The following is a 14,356-nucleotide window of genomic DNA, read 5'->3' as shown; positions in this document are numbered from 1 at the left end:
TGCTCAAAGGCAGTTGAGATGCGATGTTACCGGAACTTGGTTAAAATGTGGACTTCACTTTCTCTCCACCTGCATCTTCCTCATTCTCTTATCCTCTTTTCCTCTTCCCCTCTCCCTCCTCCTCTTCCTCTTCTTATCTTTCTCCTCCTCCTCATCCTCCTTTCCCCTACCTCCTTCTTCTCTTCCTCCTCCATCTCCTCTTCCCCCCTTCTCTCCCCCTCCCCTTCTATTCTTATGCTTCCCTCTTCATTCTCCTCCCCTTCCTCCCTTCTTCTTCTTCTTCGCCTCCTCCTCCCTCCTCCTCCCTCCTCCTCCTCCTCCCTCCTCCTCCTCCTCCTCCTCCTCCTCCCTCCTTCCTCCTCATCCTCTCCCCCCCTCCCCTCCCCTCCTCCTCCTCGTCATTCCTCTTCCCTCGGCCCGCCCCTCCGACTCTGCCGCGATGGTCCTTGAGGTCTGCCACTTCAGAAGGACGACCCGGCCTTTTCCTCAAACTTATTTTCGTCCTTCGTCCTCAGGTTTGTAGACTTTTGCCGCGTAATACTTCCGTTCCCCAGAACAGACACCGCTGGTGCGAAAGGATTTCAGACAACACCAGAACAAAGCGCAACAAACAAAGCCAAAAATATTCGCTCGCAAATAAACACGCACGTAGACAAACAACTTTATTTAGGCAGCAAAAACTCCTCGCTTGAAACAAACAAACATGTCCAGGAAAATCGCTACAGTAATACTATCACAGCACCCAGAAAAATATATAAAAACGCATACAACCTTACATAACACCACTCATCCGTAGTATCACAACGCAAATACACAACACAAATACACGCACACACACCAAACACAAACACACACACACACACACACATAACACATACACAACACACACACACACACACACACACACACAACATCACCACACACATCGCAAGAGAATTTCGAGAGGTGTACAAAAATGACTAACGACACATATTGCATGTTGTTATCAACCTCTTTTTTTTTGAATCATGTGCGAAATATTTATGTTTTTCCTTCTCTTCTATGTTAGTTTTCCTTTCCTATCTTTCTATATTTTTATTTACTTTACTTTTCTGCTTGCCTCTCCCTCCACTCCTCCTTTTCCTCCTCCTCCTCCTCTTCTCTTTCTCCTCCTCCTTCTCCTCTCCTTCTCCTTCTCCTTCCTCCTTCTCCTTCTCCTTCCGCCTTCTCCTTCTCCTCCTCCTCCTCCCCTCCTCCTCTCCTATCCTCCTCCTCCTCCTCCTCCTCCTTCCTCCTCCTCCTCATCCCCCGTCCTCGTCGTCCCTTCTTTTCCTCCCTTCCTTTCTTCCTCTTATTTCCTCTTTTCTCCTCTCTCTCACTTCGTCCCCTCTCCTCTTCTCACCCCTCTCCTCCAACACCACCACCACCCTTCCTCCCCCTCCTCCCTCCCTTTCCCCGCCGTCCCTCCTCTCGTGGTCGAAACAGATGACTTCCCTTCTCCCCTTTCCCCTCTCCACCTCATTCCCCCTCGCTCCTCCCTTTCCCCCTCTCCCCCTCCCTTTCCCCCTCGCCTCCTCCCTTTCCCCTCTCCCCCTCCCTTCCCCCTCGCCTCCCTCCCTTTCCCCTCTTCCCCTCCCTTCCCCCTCGCCTCCTCCGCTTTCCTTCCCCCTCTTCCCCCTCCCCTTCCCCCTCGCCTCCTCCCTTTCCCCTCTCCCCTCCCTTCCCCCTCGCCTCCTACTTTTTTTTTTTTTTTTATTTTTTTTTCCTCCCCTCTCCACCCTCCCTTCCCCCTCGCCTCCTCCCTTTCCCCGCTCCCCTCCTTCCCCCTCGCCTCCGCGCCTTTCCCCTCCTCCCCCTCCCTTCCCCCCTCGCTCCTCCCTTTCCCTCTCCCCCTCCCTTCCCCCTCGCCTCCTCCCTTTCCCCTCTTCCCCAACTTCCCCTCGCCTCCTCCCTTTTCCCCCTTTCCCCCTGCCCGTCCCCCTCGCCTCCTCCCCTTTCTCCTCTCCCCCTCCCTTCCCCCTCGCCTCCTCGGGGGGTGCGAGGTATAAGATATATATATTATATATATATTTATATATATATATGTATATATATGTAATATATATATATATAATATATATATATATATTATATATATATATATATATATATATCAATATATATATAGATATATATTATATATATCTATATATATATATTACACATCTATATAAAATATATATCTATATACATCTATGCATATACACATACCATATACATACATATGTAATATATGCATATGTATAAATTTTACATAAATAATATATATAATATATATATATATATATATAATATATATATATATATATATAGATATATATGTTTGTTGTGTGTGTGTGGTGTGTGTGTGTGGTGTGTTGTGTTTGTGTGTGTGTGTGTGTGTGTGTGTTGTTGTGTGTGTTGTGTGAAATTTCAAAATCATTCGTTTTTAAAAGTTTATATTCACTCATTCCTCCCATCTGTTTGGGCCATAAGCTAGGAATGGGTGGGCCACTGCATCTCTTTTGTGAGAATAAGGTTTGTTTTGGGAGTATGCTGACGTTCCTTTCCGGTTTACCACCGATTCCACCATATAACGCCGGTGCAAGATTATTTCCCCCTTAAAGCGTCAGTCCCCGTTTCTGTGGTTGCTGCTTTTTTCCCCCCCAATTCCTTCGTTATTATTTTTTTTTTTTAATCTTAATAATGTCTATTATAAACTCCATGCACCCTGTCACTGACTGCCCTTTCCCTTATTGTTCACGGGATAATCTTTTTTGAGATCGCTTTCTTCCCTTAATGATTCGTGTGGGTCCTGTAAAGGTATGTAGTATTTCCCAAAAGTTTGCATTGGCTTTGTCTGAATCCCGCTGATAAAATTTGATACTTTAGTCACTCTGATTATTATCATTCCTGCGATATTATCATTACTATTATTTTTTGCAATGATACTATACAGATGATGATAGTAATGTGATTATTATCATTATTTTTTTATTTTTTTTATTTTTTTATTATTGGTTATTATTATTTTATTATTATAATGATTATTATTATTAGTATTATTATTATTATTATTATCATCATCATCATCATCATTACCATAATAATAATAATATAATACTAAAAAAATATATAATAATAATAATAATAATAATAATAATAATAACACTAAAATAATATACCTCAAATAATATAATAATCATAATGAATGATAATAATATTGAATAATAATATTAATTATCAATTATTATTATTTTATTTATTATTATTATTACTTATATTATTTATTATTCTTATTGCTATTATTATTATGTTATTATTATTATTATTATTATTATTATTATTATTATTATTGTCACTATTATTATTTCTTTGCTGTGCCGTTATTTTTATTAATATATTATCATTATTATTATCATTAACCGTTGTGTTATTTATAATTGTGGATCATTATTATTATTAATCTTACTTTTATTATATTATTATCATTTTATTATTATTATTTTCATTAATTATTATTATTTTTTATTATTATTATTATTATTATTAATTATTATTTATCATTATTATCATCATCATCATCATCATCATTATTATTATTAATATAGATTTTTTCAATATCATTATTCTATCACTGGCATAGTTGAAATTTCTCATCCCGTCATAAATTTCATGTCAACATTTCAGATTAAAACAATGTAGCATGAACGCAAAAAGAGGCACTCGGTCGCCGCCTTGTTTAGCCACTGCCCCTGGATACCATTTCTATTCGCTAATCATTTTTTTTTATTTTTTTTTGAGTTATTTGTGTGATTTTTTGTTTATTCATTCCGAAGATATTTATGATGTATACTGATTACTACTTCTATTTATATATTTTTTTTCATGTAAAATGCCATATGATTTCACCATATAACCTTGCATTTTCATTGACTTAAATCGCAAATGCCATGAAAAAAAAATTATAAAAAACAGAAAGAAAACAACTGCAACTTTTGATATACATATTGGGAAAAAAAAAAGACAACACTCACTTTTTCATATGAGAAAAGATATCGGCCACCCAACCAGCCGCCAAAAGAAACCTACCTATTCCCGAGACTACATACATAATGCATTCGTCAGAAAGCAAGGATTTGTAACGGAATGCTGAGACTTGCGTTCTGTGGCATAATCGCACAGTCGACATTAGGGATCAGTGATGCCTTGAGACTTTTGACATTTATTAACTGTTTTTTATTTTATATTTTGATGTGTGGTGTGTATTAATTCATTGGGTATACTTCGGTGCACCCCAGTAACAATATGAATCTTATGGTCAAAAAAAAAAAAAAAAAAAAAATATATATATTATATATTTATTTTTATATATATATATATATATATATATCTATAATATATATATATATTATATATATATTATATCTATAGAATTTCTTCAGTTATATCCAAGACGTCATCAGAGCTCTAATATTTTTACGTCATCCCGAATATATTAATAAGTCATACGAATACGTACACATGTGTTAGTCCCATTAGTTATAGAATTTGTGGGAAGAGAAAACTACATCCTCTTGAAGACCCCTCAACGCCATTTTTCTGCTGGCGTAGTTAGTTGGTAGTCTAGAACAGTATTTGTTTAACAGATGGATCATATTACTAGTATTTACGAAAGGCTAGCCGGAGTGAAAACACTTTTGCATGGATCTGTTGCAACGGTTTTCTATGAACGAAACTCTGTAAACTCGAATTACATATCATTTTCAGTTTAGCATTGTGGTTCAGAAAAACCCTTCCACGTATTTACCCTGCGGATGTTTCTCCTCTCAGGAAGCTCTAGATAACAGTTTCACGCACTTAAATACAAAGAATAATCTTATCAAAGACTAAATAAGCAAGTTGTATTAACTTAAGCTCAAAGAGGAAAGCGGAAAAGCAAACCAAGAGGACTTGAAAGCAGTGCAGGGAGTCTTAAATCTAGGTTATTTAATCCCTTGGGGGCAAAATGCGACATGGCAGGGGTAAAGCGGTAGTAATATGCTGTGGTGTAGCTTGGCTCCCTTCGATTTTTCTTTAGGTGTTCCAATCACCCCTCTGTCTCAGTGGTTTTATCAGAGAATTTTGGCGAAACCTTTTTAGCATTTAGTTCCTGTGGAAAGAATTTCGTTGAGTTTGTTTTGAGTTTTTTGGATGAACACGATTCAGTTTATTACTCAGCGTGCCTTCAACTGCTAGCAAAATATACACACGTAATACACACAAAATCCACATTCAGCCCTCCTCTGTCAGGTAATCGGAGTAATGAACTTCCCTGAATGTAATTATATTTTTTGCCGGTAGTGGACGCGTTCAATATTATATATATATATATATGTGTATATATATATATTATATATATATATATATCTATATATATATATAGATATATATATATATATATTATAGATTATATATATATATTAGATATATATATATCTATATTTGTTGTGTGTGTGTGTGTGTGTTGTGTGTGTGTGTGTGTGTGTGTGTGTGTGTGTGTGTGGTGTGTGCGTATATATTATATATGTTATATATGAGTATATCATATATATATATATATATATATATATATATATATATATATATATATATATATATATATATATATATATATATATATATATATATATATATAACGTGAAACACAACTTCCCTTTTTTTGTCATCAGATATTTAGCGATAATGAACATCGATATATATATCCATCCATTTTTTCTTACACTTTGTTTTGATACAATATTTCTTGTATCATTTGAATAGACTACACATCTGGCTTATTGCTTCGAAAGTTCATATCATGTTTTTTTCATAATCAATACTTATTAATTTCCTATGATGATTGGAAAGGAGGATATAGAATAAAGACTAAATAAATTGATTTGCATGATAGAGTCCTTCAGTTAACAGCATCATCTAAAATATGCCATTTCTAGTGTCCAATGTTAATCTTGCCCTGCATAACCTCAGCTGAGATGAACGATTTTTAACATGCGAAAATCCTGGTACAGAAAAAACCGAACACAAAAACCACAAAAAATTGGCCCCAAGACCCTTTGAGTACTCAAAGATGAAAGGTGTCGAGTAACTAAAACTTTCAGGATTCAGTTTAAAATCCCTCATGATGTGCTCCTACTCTTTTATGTCATTTTCATATTACATTTTATACAATTGCAACATCAGAGTTTCATTATTACTTATAACTAGGAAATTAGGTTTTACTGGTTAGTTAAACAAACTGATTGGCCTGAGTAGACAGACCTTTGAAAAACCTTTGTTCCTTGGGAAATCATTCAAACAAAAAGGTTCGTTGGGTTGGGAAAGGTCAGCACCCACTGCTTTTGACATATATCAAATCTCTTCTCTCTTCTCCCCTCGACGTCACTGTCCACCAGTCATTATACTTGAATATCTGGCGAGAGAAACGTTTTTTTTCTTCTTCTTCTTCTTCTCTTTTATGTTTGAATACAAACGTGCAAAGTTTTGTTTGATAATGTGTTTTCGTTCAATGTTTCTTTCCACACAGCAAACCTATACAAGAACACTGTGGCCATACAGTTTATATAATATCCAAAAGTTTTTTACGTGACCTGTTGTTTATATTTGTGTAATATATTATTTCTATTCCAGATAATCATTTTGCAATTTGAAAAAAGAAAAAAAAATCGTCTCAGTGTTTTTCACAGTAAATTTACCAAGTAATGCAAAATGTCTTATAACTTTTGTTTTCAATATACAGAGCGAAAATAAATGTAAAATTTGTTTTAGCAAAAATTCCGGCGTAATGGTTTTTTTTTTTTTTTTTTTTTTGTTTACCTTTATCACGTTATCAGAGCCATTGTGAAGATTCTTTGCTTCCCTTATCGCTGTCTTTATTATAGATAAAAGGCACGTTTATTTGCTAGAAAGCAGACATTGTGAAATCAGTTGATTTCCAGGATTCGAAATTACCACAGACACACACATACACGCAACGCCATGCACCAGAACTATATATATATAATAATATTTATATATATATAATATATATATCTATAGATATATATATATCATACAACACACACACGCACACACAAACAGACACCACACACAACACACACACACACACACACACACACACACACACACACACACAACCCACACAACACACAGCACCCAACACACCCCCACACACACAGACACACACATACATACATATACTATACTTGTTTATGTGTGTTGTATCTTCTATCTCTATACTATATAATTATATCTATCTCGATATATATATATATATATATCTTATTATCTCTATATGTCACGCACACCATATTGTCTAAACAATGTACGTAAGTATATGGGTAAACATGAAACAACTATGACAGTTTTTTCTTTTCATTATAATTAATTGAGTATCCCATTCTTTATCATTATTTAATTATTCTTATCTTCATCTCATCATTATTATCATTATTGTTGGTGTTGCTGATGCATCATTATTAAATTTTGGTCATTTTTATTATCTCATTATCCATTAGTATTACTATTATCCATTATTGTATTATTATAGATATAATAATATAATAATGATAATATATAATAATTATTATTATTATTATTATTATTATTATCATTACTATTATTGTCATTATTACTATTACTATTATTGGTTGCTGCTGTTGTTGTTATTATTGTTCTATCATGTATGATCATCATCACCATCACCATCACCATCACCATCACATCAGCAATCATCATCATCATCATCATCACATCATCATCATCATCATCATCATCATCATCTCATCATCATCATCATCATTACTTTTTTTTTGTTGGTTATCATTATTAATCAATTGTCTTATCATTAGTGTTCTATTGTTGTTGTTTTTTGTTAGTAGTATAGTAGTAAGTAGAGTGTAGCAGTAATACATTTTCATTATTATTACTATTATTATTATGTTATCATTATCATTACCAATGTACGTGTTAACACTAACACTTTTTGCTGTTATTAATATCATCATTAACATCAATATGATCAGCATTTCACAGTCACTATTGCAGTTTATATTGTGTTTCGTCACCATCATTCGTATTATCATCATTTACCATGTTTGTATTATAACTACAATTATTATTAGTTATTATTTAATCATTATAGTGTACCAATTATGATTATCATTTCATTAACACGTTATTCGTGTATAGTACCTTTCTTGGCACAAAGCCTGAATTTGAAAATTAATTGATAGAAATATTCCCTTACCCCTACTTATATATCAAAGTCATTAATATTCTCTTATAACTCACTTCATTTTATGAATTTAACACTCAAGGACGACAAAATAACTTTTTTTTGAATAGATAAGTATCACTTCCCCATAATCACGGTAAACGTTTCATTCCCCTTATCTAGCCATGCTCTTCGTTTCCTGCAAACCTTTGAACTCCATTGACCTTTTGTTCCTGAAATAATAACTTAATTAATAACTGATAAAAACATGGCTGACTTGGGTGAACTGTTGCAAAAAAAAAAAAATTGTCACGTGTTTAGCACACTATTATCGCCTTGAGGTTAATTGCTCTTTTTTCTGGCGAATCACATATTCGCGAAGAATACTTTCTTCGTTAGGTATTTTATTTGTATGTGGCATGTCAATATAAGCTTTATTAATTTTAGTAGTGATGTAAATCTTCGATTAACGTGGCCGGTGTATGTGTGCGTGTGTGTGGTGTGTATTAAATCATTCAAGGACGCTAAATCATTGAAATCTGAAAATATGGATACATCGTTTATAGATGCCAATACCACACACGTACACCTACAAAAGTTAGTAATCCACAATTTTCAGAATTAGTGTCAATTGCATGACGCGCGTGCGTGCGTGCGTGCGGCGTGGTGTGCGTGCGTGCCGTGCGTGTGTGCTGCGTGCGTGCGTGCGTGCGTGCGTGCGTGTGTGTGCGTGCGTGCTGCGTGCGTGCGTGCGTGTGTGTGGAGTTTGTGTTGTGGTGTGTCTTTTACCTTTAAAATATTTTCATCTATACAGAAAACATAGCGGATCTTAACGTTTATCTACTTTTTCCTTCATCGCCTACTTGTTTACTGGTTTTGGGTCCGTATATACGACTGTGACAGATTTTTCCGTAAAGCGTGTGTGTGTGCGCATGTCTATATAATATAGACTTGGTGTTTAAATTTGTTTTCCTGAAGGAAACTTCAGAACAAATTCGAGAACATTTTGTATCTACAAAGAAGCCTCGTTCATGAATATTAAGGCAAACGTATTCTGAGGGAACGCACTAACTGGCGAATATGAGGGGAGGGGGGGGGGGGGGGGGGGCTTTTGAATGTTTATCTTTGGCAATATTACAGTTTCATCATTTGGAATGATAATGACAGTGCATTTGACTGGTTACTGGGGATTTCAAACATGATAAACGTCACTAATAGATCTCTTAGTATTTAAGAGACGAGACAGTACTCGTCATTTTGTTCATTCTTAGGCCCAAGCAACATTCAGACCCAGTTAATAGTAGAAGTTACCCACCCACTACGTATTTGTTTTTACTCCGTACCTACCGTAAGCCTGAGCCCGATCATGACGTCATAGTACGCCTAGTACTTTCCATACGTCATCAATAAGCCCCGTAGTTCCTCATTACGGTCTCAATACGTGTCCGGGTCGGGCCAGAGAGAAAACGAACATTTGCAACAAGTTTGCCGACTCACGTGCAATAAATAAATCGGCGTAAAGTCTTTTGTCGCACTACAACTGCCTCACTTAAAGATAACAGGCATATTTCCTGAGATAAGCCTTTTCCAGGTGACACATGCGAATGCACAAAAAGGGGAAAAGGGGGGGACAAGGATACTTTTTTTTTGTTAAGTTGGCTGACGTGGAACACCGTGGACTGGAAAACGTTTCCGTCGTGTGTTTGCTTATTTTAATACTTGCTTTCGGGTATTCGTGAAGTGTAACAGTCGCTATAATTTGCGGGGAGGAAATTGTATGTGAGTGCTTTCCAAGTTTTAATGGTCGGACATTTATCCCACTAAAGAATGAACTCGAGGTCTCACTTAGGATCCGCATCCATGGGACTAGACAGCCGTAATTTTTATTGCGCTTATTGTATGTAGTTTTTAAGGTAATTTGCAGCAGAGATTTATGTGTTATTTTTGTTCAGTAGTTGTTGCACTAAAGCTGGGGAGTTTTGAAGTTAATTGAGGTAATTTGGGAGAAATAAACCACTAAATGTTTAGACTTTTTTTTTTTTTAAGATTTTTGAAATTTATGAGAAAAGAGGTCCAAGTTCTGTCCTTTGCATTGTAATGTGTTGTATTGTGGCCTTTTGCCAGTAGCATAGAGGCTGGGGCAATCCGTGGCCACCAAGACCTTGCGTTGGATGCTAGGAACGGCAGCGTTTTGATGACCGAGCCATAAAATCTGAAAATTCAAGTACTTTGTGTACACCGAGCAAATCTGTGTTAAAATGACTTTGTTAATGATATGAATGCACTGCCCACAGACCTCACCTTCGCATCACGTTTTTTACAAAATTTAACTTGCATGCTTGAGTGGCTTGGAGGGGAGGGTTGATGGGGTGGGGGGGTGGCCTCTGAATTCCCCCCTCTCCGGTAAACATTGTCATCACCTCGTATGCACAGCAAGATAGACTGAATCTCGTAAGCAACAAGTGGAATTAGCTTTGCTGCTTTGATCACTATACAAGGCCGAAAGCATCCAAATAGAGACTGAAATTTGCCTCTTAACTGGGTGTAGTAGCAGGGTTGTGGCACGAGACTCCCTGTAAGGCTACAGAAGGCAGCCCTGAGTTGGAAGAATCATTCCAGTCTGGCGATTCATCTATGGGGAGAGTAGCGGGTACGAACCCAATGCCAATGGTTTTGCAATGGTACATGTCATGACAATGATTACTAAGACTAGGTGACAGCTATCCATGCATATCATTTGTTTTATGGCTCCATGGCACTAGTTCTCAAGCAAAGGCCTTCTATAGTTTGCCTTTTGTCTTCAGTTTTGTATAGTTTTACTGAAAAACAGTTTTATTGCCTAATTATAAATACTGTGTAAGAAAATATTTTCTCCAGTATTCTTTTTTTTCCTTTCTTTTCATTTCTGTTTGGTTAACAAATTTGATTTGTTATCTTCATGAATTCAGGTCGTTAATACTTATAGTTTCCATACGTACAGTCACATTATTTACTATATTCTGCATTATTTTTCCTAAAAAATGTATTATACTGTTGATTGATACTGTAGTGTATATGCATATGCCTTCCAGTCATCTTGAAAATGTTGTATGTCATAGATGAAAATAGTTCCTGTATCAAACAAGGAAATTAACAAAATCCTAATTTTAATATTCAATAAAAGCTGTACATGTAAAACACATTTATAGGCTTGTGTACCTATAGTTCAAGTTTTTAACTCCAATCAATCAAACAGAGTTTCATTATACTTATAATAGGAAATTAGTTACTGTTAGTTAAAAAAACTGATTGGCTGAGTAGACAGACCTTTGAAAAACCTGTGATCCTTGGGAAATCATTCAAAAAAAAAGGGTTCGTTGGTTTGGGAAAAGGTCAGCACCCACTGCTTTTGACATATATCAAATCTTTTCTCTCTTCTCCCCTCGACTCACTGTCCCCCAGTCATTATACTTGAATATCTGGCGAGAGAAACGTTTTTTTTTTCTTCTTCTTCTTCTCTTTTATGTTTGAATACAAACGTGCAAAGTTTTGTTGATAATGTGTTTTCTTTCAATGTTTCTTTCCACACAGCAAACCTATACAAGAACACTGTGGACATACAGTTTATATAATATCCAAAAGTTTTTACGTGAAAACTGTTGTTTATATTTGTGTAAATATTATTTCTATTCCAGATAATCATTTGAAATTTTGAAAAAAGAAAAAAAATCGGTCTCAGTGTTTTTCATTTAGTTTACCAACTAATGCAAAATGTCTTAGAACTGTTGTTTTCAAATATACAGATTCGAAATAAATGTAAAATTTGTGTTTACAAAAATTTCCGGCGTAATGGTTTACCTTTATCACTTTTATCAGAGCATTGTGAAGATTCTTTGCTTCCCTTATAGCTGTCTTTATTATAGATAAAAGGCACGTTTATTTGCTAGAAAGCAGACATTGTGAAATGCAGTTGATTTCCAGGATTCGAAATTACACAGACACACACATACACGCACGCACATGCACACAGAACTATATATATATAATAATATTATATATTATATATATATATTTTTATATATATATACACACACACACACACACCACACACGCAACACAAACCCCACCCCACACACCCACACACCACACACACACACACACCCCACCACACACACACACACACACACACACACCCCCACCCCAGTGGTACCACACACACACACACAACACACACACACACACACACACACACACACAACACACACACAACCACACACACACACACACACCCCACACACACCACACACACAGACACACACATACATACATATACATATACTTGTTTATGTGTGTGTATATATATTATTATATATATATATATATTATATTATTATATATATATATATATATATATTATTTATATAAAAACGCACACATATTGTTAAACAATGTATGTAAGTATATGGGTAAACAGTGAAACAACTATGACAGTTTTTCTTTTCATTATAATTAATTTAGTTCACTATTTCTTTATCATTATTTTAATTATTCTTATCTTTATCTCATCATTATTATCATTATTGTTGTTGTTGCTGATGCCATCATATTATTGTCATTTTTATTATCATCATTATCATCATTTTTATTATCTTTATTGTTATTATTATGAAAAATAATATAATAATGAAAAATAATAATAATTATTATTATTAATATTATTATTATTATCATTACTATTATTGTCATTATTACTATTATATTATTGGGTTTCTGCTGTTTTTGTTATTATTGTTCTTATCATGTGATGATCATCATCACCACACCAAACACCATCACCATCACCATCATCAAACATCATCATCATCATCATCATCATCATCATCTCATCATCATCATCATCATCATCATCATCTCATCATCATTACTGTTTTTTTTGTTGTTATCCCTTATTATCATTGTCATTATCATTAGTGTTTATTATTGTTGTTGTTTTGTTAGTAGTATAGTAGTAAGTAAGAGTGTAGCAGAAGTACATTTTCATTATTATTATCTTATTATTATTATGTTTTCATTATCATTACCAAGTAACGTGTTAACACTAACACTTTTTGCTGTTATTAAAATCATCATTAACATCAATATGATCATCATTTCACATTTACTATTGCAGTTATTATATTGTGTTCGTCACCATCATTGTATTATCATCATTTACATGTTTTATTATAACTACAATTATTATTAGTTATTATTTAATCATTAATAGTGTTACCATTATGATATCATTATCATTAACACGTTATTCGTGTATATACCTTGCTTAGGCACAAAGCTGAATTTGAAATTAATTGATAGAAATATTCCATTACCCCTACATTATATAGCAAAGTCATTAATATTCTCTTAATAACTCACTATCATGTTTGATTTAACACCAAGGAAGAAAAATAACTTTTTATTGAATAGATAAGTATCACTTCCCATATCACGGTAAACGTTACATTCCTTAGCTAGCCATTGCTCTTCGTTTCTGCAAAACATTTAACTCCATTGACCTTTTGTTCCTGAAATAAATAAATTAATTAATAACTGATAAAAACATGGCTGACTTGGGTGACTTTTGCAAAAAAAAAATTGTCACGTTTTAGCAACACTATTATCGCTTTAGGTTAATTCTCTTTTTTCTGGAGAATCACATATTCGGCGAAGAATACTTTCTTCGTTAGGTATTTATTTGTATGTGCATGTCAATCTAACTTTATTAATTTTAGTAGTGATGTAATCTTCGATTACGTGGCCGGTGTATGTGTGCGTGTGTGTGTGTGTATTAACTCATGCAATGACGCTAAATCATTGAAATCTAAATATGGATACATCGTTTATAGATGCCAATACACACACATACACCTACAAAAGTTGTATCCACATTTTCAGAGATTTAGTGTCAATTGCATGACGCGCGTGCGTGCGTGCGTGCGTGCGTGTGTGCGTGCGTGCGTGCGTGTGTGCGTGCGTGCGTGCGTGCGTGCGTGCGTGCGTGTGTGTGCGTGCGTGCGTGCGTGCGTGCGTGCGTGTGTGTGTGTGTTGTGTGTGTGTGTCTTACCTGTAAAAGATATTTCATCTATA

This window comes from Penaeus monodon, chromosome 42 (assembly GCF_015228065.2).
Source record: "Penaeus monodon isolate SGIC_2016 chromosome 42, NSTDA_Pmon_1, whole genome shotgun sequence".
NCBI classification, from domain to species: domain Eukaryota; kingdom Metazoa; phylum Arthropoda; class Malacostraca; order Decapoda; family Penaeidae; genus Penaeus; species Penaeus monodon.
This window is presented reverse-complemented; position numbering follows the sequence as displayed.